At 52.6% G+C, this 14416-nt stretch overlaps 1 long non-coding RNA gene across 1 annotated transcript; it reads left to right on the top strand.

The window, feature by feature from the left end:
- Window positions 1–9323: 9323 nt before the first annotated feature.
- On the top strand, window positions 9324–10459 carry LOC131401985 (uncharacterized). The gene is made up of 3 exons (XR_009218163.1): window positions 9324–9763; window positions 9966–10066; window positions 10373–10459. It is a non-coding gene; the product is annotated as an uncharacterized LOC131401985 (long non-coding RNA).
- The last annotated feature ends 3957 nt before the right edge of the window (window positions 10460–14416 follow it).

Here is a 14416-nt window from a genome sequence, read left to right as displayed (position 1 = left end):
ATCAATCTTTACACTTGGATTTGTGCTCTATTCTGATTGTATGTCATATTTCAACAAATATGTTTATTAAAAAGAGAAAATGAAAGCACAACAATGAATGAAAACCATAACAGTTATCCAATTGAGAAGTGCCCAGAGGACTAACCAGAAAGTTTGGGGAAAACAAACCAAAACGGACCTAACAAGTTAAAATGCAGAGTTATTTAGAGTCAATACAAACCGGAAATTTAGCTTATTGAAGGTGAAATTGTAGAGATATACACATGTGTATGTGAGTATTCTGTCATGTATACATACATGTATATGATATACATAGATACATGCATTATATATATGTATAAGTGTTTGCCAGGCAAATAAAAGCCAACAAATTGGTTCTGGTTACTCTGCTGGGAACAGAGGGCAGTGGACGTCTCATACATTCTGGCTTGGAAGCAAGACTACTTGTTCTCTGTGGATGAATAAACAACAAGAAAAGAGAGCCTGTGGTAGGTAAATACATGATTGATTTATCTGAAAAGCTCATCTCCTCCCCTTCAACTTGAAGGTTAGTGTAGGGCGAGAGCACAGGTAGTTTCCACTGTTCACCTTCTCCCTTAATATTCAGAACAGAGAATCAGTTTTATTTTGGGTGGCAATTCAACAAACTAAAAGATAAAATTCCTAACCCTTCTTGCAGATAAGAGTGACCAGACCAAATTCAGGCCAATGATGTGTGACAAGAAGTATGGAGTGGGGGTTTGTGGAGGCTGCACAGATGGAACTGACATAGATGGGAGGTTCAGCATTAGACACATGTGACACCAATCCACAGGTGTCGTAGGTATTATCTCATATACACCTGACGATGTTCCTAGAAAGCTGTTTTTAGCACCATCCCCATTGTGCAGGTTGGGAGACTGGGGAGATCTTGAGAGGCACAGTGGCTTTTCCAGGACACAGAACTGGTAGGATAAAAGAGGTGTGACTTCAGCTCTGTCTCCTCAAAGCTGGCCACTGGTTCCACTCCCAAGGAGCTGTGGGGAGGGTGGTGATGGATATTTGTGTACAGTGATGGAGATGACATGGGCAAGGAGGGAGAGCAGCCAACAGCCTAGCGGGGGCTTTAGGTGGGTCTGATTGAAGGAAGGGGCCAAGTAATAGAACCTTGAAGAAGTGACCTCACTTCCTTGGTGACAGCCCCCAACAGAACTTAGAACTCTGGTTACCAGGCACCCACATTGTAACCACAGCCTCCTGTCCAGTTCATTTGAGTGGAGACACTCGACACAGCAGGATGTTCTCGTGTTGTCCTGTGACTTTCCGAGGCTCTGGCTCCCGGAAAGACAAGAATGAGAGCATGTTAAGTCGCTTTAGACATTGGCTCAGCCCTCACCTCGAATGTCTGTGGCCTTTTGGCAGGAGGAACCATCAGGTAACAGCGTAGCCCAGGGCAGGCCACTCTAGGTCAGGCCACAACTGTGATCCCAAATGGACAGCCCCACACCCCTTGACCCTCAGTGTGTGTGTGTGTGTGTACGTGGGAGGTGGAGTTAGAGAAGGTAGTATGAGGAGGAACCACCCTGAGCAGGAGCAGGTAGCTAAATGGTGGAGATCTGGTGGTGTGTCATGTTCATACTGAAGATCTTGGCTGCAGGAGAGGATGGTGAGTGCTGGGGACCAAGCTCTTCTACCCACATGTGAATCCCAGGCCGTCCAGGTGTCATCACATTCCTTCCCTGATGGAGACTATGCAGATGCCCCTCTGTGCCTGAACTCTGGTGGGGTTTCCCTCTGTGGCAAAGTCCAGGCAGGTCCCTGATGCCTCCTGGCCTGACTTCTGGGCACTGTCACTGCAGAGCTGCACCCAAGTGATGGTTGAGGAGCTGGTAGATGGTTTCCAGTTTGCCATCTCCCTGGAGAGGACACAGGTGCACCAGTCCATCAATGAAGAGGGCTGGTTTGAGGTGAGTGTGGGTGCAGAGGGGTCTTCATACCCAGGACTCTGAGATGACCAAGGCACTACTAGAATGCAGACTCAAATCTGAGTCTCCCCTGGAACCCCCCAGGATTTTCTCATTAGAGTGCTCCACAGCCCCACTCCCAAAGGAATCTGGACCTCCACTCCTTCCCACCAGCTACACAGGAGGGTAGAAAGTCACCTCAATCCTCCCGCTGGTTCACCATGATGTCATTGAGTGTATGTACCTCCTCCTCTCCCTCAGTGTGAGGATGAGTCCACCGTGAATTTCAATGAGGCCTGCAGGATGCGGGCCCTCCAGACAGGAGTGATGGAGAAGCTGACAGAGTCCATCGCACCAGCTTTCCTGAGGAGGAACATCTCTAGCTTCACCACCTTCATGGTCAACTACTCGGCCTTAGACACATCCCACCAGGTCCTGGACCAGCTGTTTACTAGGTGAGTGCCCACTCCCTCCTCAACACAGTGGTGACTGTGCCCCCTGCCAGCTGTATGTCCTGGGAGTGTCACCAAATCTCTCTGAGCCTCAGTTTGCTCCTCTGAAAAGTGGGGTGGGAGAGGATAAATTTCATGGGGATCTTGCAGGAACTCATGGGATCAGCCATGGTGGGTGCTTACCTGGTGCCTGGCTCTGCAGAGAGGGCTGTGGACGTGCTGTGGTTGTTCATGGTGTTTATTTCTCTCTTCCCCGTGACAAGTAGTCTGCCTCACCCATGTCTGAGATGCGGCCTTTCTGAGTTTGGAAAAGCACATGGAAACCACCCTGTCAAGGAGTTGGAGATTCCATCCAGCTGGTCCTGGTCCTTTTCCTTGGGGTAGCCAGTCAAGGATCTCTGGGGCAGCAGAGAGGCCCTAGGCCCACTCAGGTGTCTGGGATGGTTCTGGGTGGATTACATTCATTGAACCATGTAGATTAAGCACCTACTGCATGCAGGACATTTGGAGACAGTAAACCCAGTGAATGAAGGAGACACAATGTGTGGCCTCAATTTCCGTCTGAGAGTCAGACATTGACATTCGACATCATTCGCAGGTCTTGTCATCCACCGTCCATCCCAAGGGATGCCCTCATAGCCTCCTTTACCTCTGAAGGCATCTCCCCTTATTCCAGCCAGGAGGGCAGAGCGCAGGACCACCTAAAAAAGTGAGTGGTCTTTGGGTGCAGAAGGACGGCCTCCTGTCTCTAAAGAACAAGCTGTGGGGGGAGAGATGGAGGCTGTGGCTGAGGGGAGCCTGTCAGAAGCCGCATCTCACGCATCTTTTGATTCTCATGGGAAGGCAGAGGCCCGGTGGCTTCCACTCCAGGAGGACAGGAGTCAAAGAGCTATGGATGGGTGCCAGGACCCCTGGGAACCAGAGGGGTGGCTGGGCTGAGTTCTCCCCTAGAAACCCATTCCCACCACAGACCCATTTGAATCTGCCTCCCCTTCTCCACATCTACCTCTTCTGACCACCGCCTCCAGGCCCAGAACAGGAGGTGTGTGAGCAACCTGGTCACACATCTGTCTCAGTGCTCAATCCAGTTGCACAAGTGCATGGAGGGCTGGGGTGGGCTGTGTCCCAGACCTTCAGGAGAAGAGTGTCAGTGGGAAGAGAGTCACAACAGACTCTGTGTCAACCTGCTGGATAAGCAGGCCTGCCACTGCCAGGACAGCCTCACAGGGGTCAGGGCTGCCATGTGGCTCTCACCTGGATGGAGAGGGGCAGGCATAGGGTCCAGTCACAAGCCAGGGTGCCTTGGGTGAGAAGCGTGGAGGGAAAGGCCAGGCCTCTGACTCTGTTGCCCAATTGCCTCCCCCAGTGCCATCTCTTCTCTGGTGGGAACCTGCCCGAACCCAGGGCAGGATTTCTGCGAGCTCCTGCACTATCTCTGCTTCAGCATGAAGCTGGCCTCTCTGCATCTCAGCTTGCCTTACTCGGGGCTGCAGGGCCACGCCTACCTTCTCCAGGTCCAGCTGGAGCATCCACGGCCCATTGAGGCAGAGCTGGAAGGTGAGGCGACTGCAGTCTCGGATGACAATTTGTAGAATGTTCAGAGGCTTGGTTCACTTCAAGGCAGTGGGGTCTTTCCTGGCTTTGACAGGCACAGGGGAAGTCAGCTACTTGAGTGACACTGTTTCTTTCTCCTCCTGCAGTACCATCTCCAGAGCTCCCTCCAGCTCCAGCGCCAGAGCAAGGGCCAGCTCCACGGCTAGATCCAGCTCCAGCTCTAGTTCCACCACCTGTGCTAGAGCTGGAGCCAGTGTCACCTCCATTAGTCCCTCCAGGGCCAGAGCCACCAACACCATCAGCTCCAGCCCCAGTGCCAGCTCCTGAGCTGGAGCCAGCTCCACCATTGGCTCCAGGGAGAATCCTTCCTCCACCTGGAGAGATAACAGCAGAGCCAGATCCAGTCCCAGAGCCCGCCTGCCCCTGGGACGTGACCACCAAGAACCTGCTGAGGGAGGAGAAGCCTGACTTCTTGGAGTTCCCTCCCTGGCTGGTGGCAGAGCAGTTGACACTGATGGATGTGGTGAGCAGCGGGGCTCTCAGGGCAGGTGGGGCAGGCCTTCCCTGTGCCATCAGCTGCCCCAGACCTGCCATTTCCTGATCCAGAATCCCATGATCTCGGTCCAACCTCTTGCTTCCCCACATACCCTCATGTGACCTGAGCAGCCCTCTTAACTCTCGAGCCTTTGCTGTCCTCATGTGGACAGGAGAGATTGACACTGAGAGCAGCTGCCATGCAGAGTGGCTGTGCAGATGGATGAGGTGGAGCAGAGAGGAAGTTGGGCAGAGTCTGCGCTTTGGTGGGGGAGGGGAGCACACTGAAGTGCTGTCTTGTCCTTGGGTACTTCACTCATTTGCCCAGGAGGCCTCAACAGCCTCAACACTAATTAGGCACTTAATGTGTACATGACTACAAGGCAGACAAACAAAGCCCCTGGTTGTTGCTGCCTTGGGGGAATGTGCATCTGAAAGAGGAGTCAGACCCTAGGATGGTCAGAATGGGTGGAAGATGCCCCTAGAGATGGTCATGCAGGAGCCGAGTTCTGGTGTTTGGAGGAAGTGAGACTGGGCTGGGAGCAAATGTCACTATCCCGCGCCACAGTATCGGTTCCTGGGTCATCCTGTGCTGGGTGCCCTCAGGGAACACAGGCAACACCCAGGGACTCCCACAAGCCTCAGGCCACATTCTCAGCTTCCTGAGCTCCAGCTCTCACCACTGACCCAGCCTGGGACTGGGGGCTGTGGACACTGAGCTGGGCTGTGGCAGGGCTGGGTGACACTCCCTGTCCTCCCCAGGAGCTGTTCAAGACAGTGAGGCCCCACGAATTCCTGGACTCCATCTGGTCCCAGGGTGACAACAGGGGCATTCAGCACCTGGCACCGACCATCCATGCCACCATGACCCACTTTAACAGAGTGGTCGAATGTATCATCACCACCTGCATTGGGGACCCGAGCATGACGGCCCAGGACAGGGCCAGGGTGGTGGAGCTCTGGATCCAGGTGGCCAAGGTAAGATGTGGGAGCCCTGGGAGCCCCTCTCTGGAGTCGGGGGAACTGCCCCTTCTCCTTTCTCAGCTCTCATGTTTGAAGTCTGTGGTCTGAGCCTTTGCACAAACCTTAGGCCCCTCCTGCCAGGCCTCGATGACCTGACTCCTGGTCCCAGTGGTGGGAAGCTCACCCCTTCCTGGGCTCCTTTCTTGGCTTGAGCTAAAATCATCCTCCCTGGAAGTATTCCTCATCTGGTTCCAGCTGTGCCTTTTCCGGGTTCCCTGAGCCGCTGTCTCATCCAGGACAGGAGACGTCAATGAGGGGACAGAAGCCAGAAGAAGCAGGGCTCCAGCTCCCCCTCACAGCTCATTCTCTTCCCTTCCCCAGGAATGCCACGGACTGAGGAACCTTTCCTCTCTCCATGCAATCTTCTGGGCTCTGGAGGGCCCCTCCATTCAACGTTTAAAAGAGTCGTGGAGACAGGTGTCCAGGTGGGTAGGCCTCTCTCCATGCGAGCACCACCTGGGTGGACCAGACACCCCCCACAGGGCTGGCATTGCCCTTCAGTCAGTTGGGACCTCCTGGGAGACAGCAAACCCTGGGGTTAGGGTCTGACCTGGTTGGCAGGCTTCAAGTCTTTCTGAAAACTTAGGCCAGTGGTTCTGCTTCAGGAATCAGTTTCCCTAAGTGACAGATCATGGCTTGAACCAAATTGAAGATTTTCAAGTGTTTGCAGCAACAGAACTCTCTGTCCACGTGAAATTAAGACTGTTTAAAACACATCTGCTGAGAAAATAAGAGAATGGAGGCCCCAGGTGACAATAGGAGAGCCCCTCCCCAGTCCCAGACACCTCAGGGCTCAGAGGACACAGTGAAAATGCTCATCCAGGCTTTCTGGATCTTCTGGGTTTTCAAATAAAAGGGATTTACCCTAAAACCACTCCACAGTGTTTCTTTCGTTTTTTCCCTCCTCAGGAAGAACTGTAAAATAGTTGAAAAGATCTTCCAAACATGCCACCGGGAGAGCAGGAAGCTTCTCAAGGAGGTGAGTGGAGGCTGGAAATCTGGAAGGACGGGAGGTGAGGTGGGGAGGGACCAGGCAGGATGTGCTTTGGTAAGTTTTTCACTTAAGGTTCCCCGAGAAATAATGGTCTGTCTTGTCCAGCTGGACAGGAAGCGGGGGTGTGAGCTGCAGGGGCAGGTGGGGACTGTTTGGGGCAGGAGGCCTTGGTCACGGGATACAGTGGTGTCGCCTGGACTGTTCCAAGAGGTGAGGAGCTGGCAGAATGAGCAGGTGTCTGGCTTCCATGGGAACCCATCAGCTGGCCCTCATCATCCTCCAGGCTGGCGGGTGGATGGAATGAGTGGGGGTTCCTTTCTTCCTAAAGCAGCCCAGTCTGTCCTCAGGAAGCCAGGCCCCTGCTGCTCCTTCTGTCTTCACTGCACCTCACAGGGGAGGGCACTCTGCCTGTCCCAGGGATGGGCACTGTGAGGTCACACAGGCCTTGTGAACATAGGAGCTGCACAGCCTTGGGCCAAATGGTGGATCTGGGACAGAACTGTGTGCTCTCTGGGACTGTGCACTCTAGCCCGATAGTGGTCACTGCTGACAAACCAGTGAGTCTCCCCCAGGGCGTTGTCGTCAAGGATACGCCCCAGATGGCAATGAGAATTATCAGGGAACCTACAGATTCTTAATGGACCTTCCTGACAGATTCTTAATGGCCTCCATCGAGGCCCTGGCAGGAGGGGCCTAAGGATTGTGCAAAGGCTCAGACCACAGACTTCAAACATGAGAGCTGAGAAAGGAGAAGGGACATTAGAAGTTTCCAAGTGAAAAAGGATGCAAATGTCACCATTACACAGTGCCGTGGTCACCCCCTACACTGTCACTCAGATGTGGCACAATGGGGTCCCCTTCCTGAGTGAATGAAGGAGGAGTTCTGTGCAGGGACCATCCTGAGGGGATTCTAGGCAGCTGAGGCCTTTGGCATGGCCTCAGGTCCAGCCTGGTGTCAGAAAATCCCTGGGGGCTGGAAAACACAGAAGCCACTTGCATGGGACACCGAGAAACCTTGTGCCTCTCCATCCATGGCTCAGGTTGACTGAGGGCCTCAACACACCCCGAGAGTCCAGAGGACAGGACATTGGTCAGAGGTGTGTCTGGAGGAGGAGTGAAGGCCGGGGGCCAGGGCCTCTGGCTGCGAGGGGCAGCGGTCTCCTCTGTGGGCCCCTTAGCAATTCACTGCCCCTCTGTGGGCCTCGGTCTCCTCATCTGGGAAATGGAGGGAGATGATCTGTGGTGCAGGCCTCACAGGGGTGATGAGGTACAAGGGGGAGAGGAATGTGCAGCAGCTTTGTGCTCCTCCTCCTCGATGGGGGAGGGGACAGCACTGGTGACAGTCAGATGACACTGAGTCCTCAGGGGACCCTGGGAGGCATGGGGAGTCCTTGTCACACTTTCCTGATGAGGAGAGAGGCTTAGGGGCCTGGGCAGGCCTAAGGGCACAGAGGAGGGAGTGTTGGAGCTGGGAGTGATCTAGCATCAGGGCACCCTGGAATGGGAGCAGCCATAGACACCAGATGGCCAGGGTCCAAGATCAGGGCCCTGGGAGACACGGGGAAGGGAACATGGCCTCCCTGAGCCTGTCCTTGACCCTGCAGGAGGTGTCATCTGTGAGGGCCACCCATGAGATGGATCCGCAGGGAGCCCAGGAGAGGCAGCAGCAGCAGGTGAGGTGGCCTGAGGGGGAGGGTCCAGGTGTCAGAGGAGGGGTCACTCTCCTCACGGCTGGAGGCCTCCCTAAGAGAGGGGTCCCTCCTCCTCCAGCCCAGCTCCAGGAGCCCAAGAGCCTGAAATGCCTGCCCTTGAAGTGACCAGGAGGAGGCCTGGAAGGGCTGGGCCCAGGATGGGTTAGGGAGGGGAGGGGCAGGGACCACATACCCTGGGATTTGCCAAAAGCCGCCCCTGGGAGGTGACTGGGGAAGTTGGGTGGTCCTGGAGGGGGCAACTGGGGGGAGGCCGCTGAGGGTCCTAGGCTGTTCTCTGTGGGAGTCTGTGGTGGGCAGGAGGCTGGGGTGAAGGGATTTGGGGGAGGGTCCATGGGGGCACCTGAGAGGTGGGACTCATCTCACCACTCCCACCCTGATTTCACAGGGTGTCGTCCCCTTCCTGGGCACGTTCCTCAATCACCTGAAGCTGCTGGACATTGGGATGGAGGATGATCTGGAAGTGAGTGAGCCTGGAGGTGGGGCCAGGGAGCAGGATCCTGAGGTTTGGGAGGCGAGAGCCCTGCACTGGGACCTGAGCTCTCAGTATCTGGCAAACCTCCTCTCATGAGAGCCCCATAGCCACCCCTGGGAGCTGGGGAGTCAGGCCCATCTTAGCAATGCGTGAATAGATGCTCCGCATAAGCCCCCCACCAGTCTACCTGGGCTGGTGAAGCTCATAGCTGCCTGCCTGCAGAGCTGCAGGAGGCTGTGTCTGAGATGGATTCAGCCTCCCCCTCGGGTCCTGCCCCTGGGGGAGTGCCATCAGCCCCTGCAAGTGAGGAAGCACTTCTGTGTTCCAGCTGTCCCTTCCTCCCTGAGGCCTCAGTCTCCCCGTCTGTCATCAGAGAGGGTGTGCTACATAAGGTCTCTGGCCTCAGCTCCCCTGTTCCTCCTGCCCTGGAGCCCAGAGCCTGGCCCAGTGTCAAGTTCTCTTTGTGGAAGGTCTGCCCTCTGCTGGGCCCTGACATTCCTGCAGCCTGAGAAGGGGTGGGATGGGGGTTGGTTATGGGCTTAGGGGGCTGTTTCTGATGGACATTGGCTGTCTCCCTTCCAGGGAAATTGGGTCAACTTCCAGAAATGGTGTGACGTGAGCAGTTATGGGGAGGGTGGGGATGTGGAAATCAGAGACCTCCCCTGGCAAGACTTTCTCTGGCCTCATCCCTTGGGTCTTACATTTATTGGGAGAGTCAGATCCACAAAGCTGGGCATCCCATCACGTTGGCGGGTGCGGGAGGGGCTGGCATCAAGGACACCTTCCTGGATGAGGAACTAATTCAAGCCAACTGTGAGGACAGGCAAGTCCTGAATGGAGTGGGAAGGAAGGAGGGTTCCCGAGTGAGCACAGACCCCAGACCAGATCCTCACTCCGCACAAGTCCCTGGCAGCGTTCCCCACCCAAGCCCTGTCTGCATCCTGTCCTTCCTCCCAGAAATTCAAAGTCATCCATAGGATCCAGCTGCTCCAGCAGGCTGCAAATCAGTATGACCTGGAGCCCGATGAGCGATTTGGGGCCTGGTTCCAGGCCATGGAGCCCATCAGTGTCCATGAGAGGTGAGGGGGACAGGAGTTGGGTGAGGGCAGGGCAGACTCTCTCTGATGACCAGCTCCAGAGCCTGTGGCCTGGATCGCTGATCAGCCTCAGAACTCGTAGCGTGGTGACTCATGGGGCACCAGGACTCAGCTGCTGGCAGACTCTGGGAGGGGCACCTGAGGTGTGGCTCCTGGTAGCTCACAGGTCCACTCTGTCCTGTAGCTACTGGGTCTCCTGCCGGCTGGAGCCCGCACACCAGAAGGCGAGCAAAATGCGGCTCTTCAGGAGAAAGAGGAACCGGACATCCTCCAGTTTAGGGCCGAGTGAGTGTCAGGAGCAGCAGCGACTGAATCCAGGGGCTCAGTACAGCTTCGGGCTAAGCATGGGCCTAGATCCCAGCTCCAGTGCTGACCAGGCCTGGGACAGGCCGCTCCCCTCTTCTCTCTGGGACTCGGTTGCCTCCTCTGAAATGGGTGATGCTAAATGATGCCTCCTGCATCAGGGACAAACAGGGTGCTGTTGATGGACTGAGCACTCGGCACAGGGTTTGGATAAGAGTGAAGGGGGGCAGGGAGGTGTGCCGTGAATCTCAGAGAGGCACCCCAAAATAGTCTGTTTCTTCTTTTCAGCCACCGTGCCCTTGGCGATGAGCCATAACCCTCTGGAGACCACAAGTTCAGCTCCTCCTGAGCAGCAGGGCCACTGGGACCCTCGGGGTGCACCAGGTCAGCTCTTCCCCCCCCATCCCAAGTAAAGGAGGACATCTGAAGACTTTCCCTGGTTTCCACTAAAGCCCCAGATGGAGGGCACGACCCCCCTCCAAATCCCTGACATCTCCACCCCAGGGACTGTTTATCCATTGAGGAAGAGCATTAGTATATGTTTAAGAGTAAATATCAGATTTGAATGTTGTAGTAAGTTTTGTTTCTGTCACAGCCTGGGTGTTGTGGTGTGGTTCTTTCACTTCTCATGCTCATGTAAATGAGACACAGAATCTCACATTCTGCCTTGAATTAAGAACTCATGTATGGTCAGAGCTTATGGTATGTGGGAGAAGGGAGGACGGCCAGTCCCCTCCCTGGCTACTGAATGACACTCTCAAGTCCCCCTTCCTCAGAGGACAGGTGCATTTCAGTGTGGTTCACCTGGGCCAGGAGCAGAGACAGCCCCTCAGATCTCCCTGGATGTAGAGGTTGGAGGGACTTTCCCAGGCAGAGCAACAACCACTGAAATGTGGGTGTCTTTCAAATACCACTTGCCAGGACCATGTCCGTCCCCAGGACAGCGGCTGTCTTTCTACAGCTTTCCAGGAAGAAGGAATGTTTTCTGCTTCTCCCATTGAGGTTTCTTTTGATCAAATATTGGAAGTTACCGTTTTCTAATCAGTCTCTGGATTTGCATCAACACTAAATGAGGAAAAAATGTAAAAAGATAAAAGTTTGCATGTGGAAAGGACAAGGTCAGAGGAAGACCATGTGCTGATGGAATAAGGGCCGACAGGATATCCCCATCAGGACGCCTCTAGGGCTCCCTGTTCACCCTTCGCCTAGACTGGAATCCTCCTGGGATCCTGGCCCATGCCATGGAAGTCCTTTTCCCACTTGTTTCATATCCAGAGGAAAAGATTCATGATGCAGCTTTTAAACTTACAACAGGACTTTCTTCCATAAACCTCACCACTCCCCGTGAACTAGGATTTCCAGCATCCCCGCACTTCCTTATATGATTCTTTTTGGGCAGAAATTCCCTAGAAGGCCCCCAGCCTCTCTGTCAGGTACATCGTGGCCATTCCTCCCTGGCTGTGCCTGATGGATCAGGGGTGAGCTCTGGTTTGCCAAGATAACAGACCTTAATCCTGGCCACTGAATGACCCACACTGTCCATTGCTGCCTAGGGTGACATCTGGGACCCTGGTGTTCTGAGGTCCATGGTCTCAGACAATCACTAGTTTACACACTCAGTCGTGTTGTTACTGACTTGTCCCAAAGGGGCAGCTGGGCCTGAGCGCATAGAGCACGTAGCCCCTGGGATGACTGTGTTCTTTTCCCCAGTCTGTGCTGTGGTTATGTGGATGTGTGTTACAGGGCTGTGAATCTTGCCTGTTGGGTGTTTTGAAAGATGAGGCACGAGAGCGGCAGGTATAGGAGTGGGTCCAGCAGGGGAATGCAACCCATCTTAGACAACACAGACACAACAGACACAATCTTACCAATTAAAATACTGAAACGCTTCCCACATGGGTAGTAAACAGACACTACTCTGAGCTCACCCCAAGAACCCACCCTACGACTAGGAGCTAAAGGGTTACCACCCGCCATTTTGAACATCATGCCCTGGAAACACCCTGTAAGACAAGGGCCATTGTCTTGAATTCCTTGGTACTTCTTCCCTCTCCTTTCTGAAGGCTGCAAGTGTCACCCAGGGACGCCTTTTCAGTTCAGCCAGATGCAGAGTAGAAATCCTGGTTCCCACAGCCCAGGCCCTTCCTGCCAGGGCACTGCCATCCAGGAAAGAAAGAATTCACACCTCGGTGTAGACATGTAAACACACACAGGCATATCCCACCCAAGCATCAAGATGCATGAACTAGTAAGAGAGTAAAAGGCGCTTCAGAAACACATCAACCAATTGCAAAAAAAGGGTTTTTTAAAGATCCTGACTCCAATAAAATGCAAAACCAGGAAATCACCTTGAGAAAACTGGGGGACTTTGGATACTGACCAGATAGTTGATTATAGGAATGACACTTTTATTTTTGTGTGTGATAACATTAGTGTGTTTGTGTTCAAAAAATCCCTCATCTGTAAGAGAAACTGAAAATATTTACAGCTGAAATGATGTGCTCTCAGTCATCTCAGCTGGTTAACTCTAGCGGGGTGGGTGTGAGGATAAACGAAGCCAGATGGTATACGAGTTGATAATTTTTGAAGCAAGTGACAGGTTCACAGAGGTTGATTTTCCTCTACTCTGAGATTTAGAGATTTTTGAAAACTTTCAGAACACAATTTTGATACAAATAGTATACTCGGTGTTCACGTTACAATGTTACAAATTAAAACATTGATTGAAAATATAAAGGAGTGCTTCTCCTTCCTGACCTAAGGAAGCTCTCTCTCAGTCTCGTTCTGTGAATGACCTGATGATGCCACCAACTGTTCACTTACCACATGTTTGTGGAGTAATTCCTATGTGCTCTGTGCTGTGTGCAAGGTGAACACATTTCCACGACTCTGGATCTCGTGTGGGAAGGAAGGCAATGAGTCTGCTGCCAAGGTTCTCTATGGGGAAAATAATGCCTCCAGGGGGTATGCTCATTTTTAAGATTCCAAAATCAAAGCTACACAGGTTTGCCAGGTAACAAACAAGAGATACTTAATTCATGATACAGAAATGACCTATGTCTGAATTAACATGTGACAAAGAAGAGAAAGATTGATGGATTTTATGTTAAAATTAGATGCAAAATCATAGTTCTGGCCCCTGGCCTAGTGGTTAAGTTTGGCAAGCTCTGCTTTGGCAGCCCACGTTCTGTTCACAGGTGTGGACCTACAACACTCAGCAGCTATGCTGTGGCGGTGACCCACATACTAAGTAGAGGAAGATTGGCAACAAATGTTAGCTCAGGGTGAATCTCCCTCAGCTAAAAAAAAAAAAAATTACATGCAAAATGAGAATAATTTATGGAATCAGATTTAATATATATTAAAAGATAAATCTCATTCAAGTAGGTATCATCTCTTCATTGAGTTAACACTCAATGAAAAAACAGATATAAGTTCAAAACACTAATTCCTCAGCATCGATTATCCTATCAATTTTAATATAAAAAGGAAGAAAAATCATGGTAAATAAAAATTGATGTTATCATGAAAGGTAAAGATCACGATGGACGTGACAAAGAGATGCTGTGAGAGTCAAGCCTGTCTCATGGGGAATTTCTCAACCACATCACTCTCTTTTTCTTCAGCACCGATGTTGCTTTCCTCACTGTGTTTTCAGGATGCCTTTCTTGGCTCCTTGCTCTCTCTGCCTCCCGGGCAATCTCGTCTGTCCTCGAGGCCACAGTCACTCCCTCCCATGCTTTTCTTCACTTTCTGTGTCTGTCTCCTGATATCTCCAAAAGATGCTCGTTGCCTGCAGAGGGGCTATGAGAGACCCAGACCCAAAACAGGACTCATCTCTGCCCAATATGGACACTGGCCAGGGGTGGGCTCTGGGCTGGTGTGCAGACCCCTCAGCTCCAGCCACGGCCCAGGGATTCACCTGGACCCCCCAGTGCAACTGTTTTTAAGGTATTTGTGAATCCAAAGGACTTAAGAGTTCTCCTTCACTGCTGCAGGCCTGGAGTCCCTACAGTCTCCTGTATCCACAGACTTGCTGGGGATTCTCCAAGGTCTCCTCCCATTGACTGCACATGACCTCACTGCCAGGATGGGAAGTGATTCTAGTAACTGACCTCTGGAATATACAGCTGCTCAGCCTTCAGACTGTATAGAACTTCAGTTTTCTACTTGGTTTTAGTTTCATGGTCTCGTTGTTTCTACTATGAAGTTAGGACATATTTTTTGAGCTTTCTCTTTAAAAACAGAATAAAATGCAAAATTTGAACAAAGAGGAGGATGAAGACTACCATCCATGGAGAATGTTCGCAGCTCATTTGGATATTGCACCCT

This window comes from Diceros bicornis, assembly GCF_020826845.1.
Source record: "Diceros bicornis minor isolate mBicDic1 chromosome 3 unlocalized genomic scaffold, mDicBic1.mat.cur SUPER_3_unloc_1, whole genome shotgun sequence".
Classification (NCBI taxonomy): Eukaryota; Metazoa; Chordata; class Mammalia; order Perissodactyla; family Rhinocerotidae; genus Diceros; species Diceros bicornis.
This window is presented reverse-complemented; position numbering and strand designations above follow the sequence as displayed.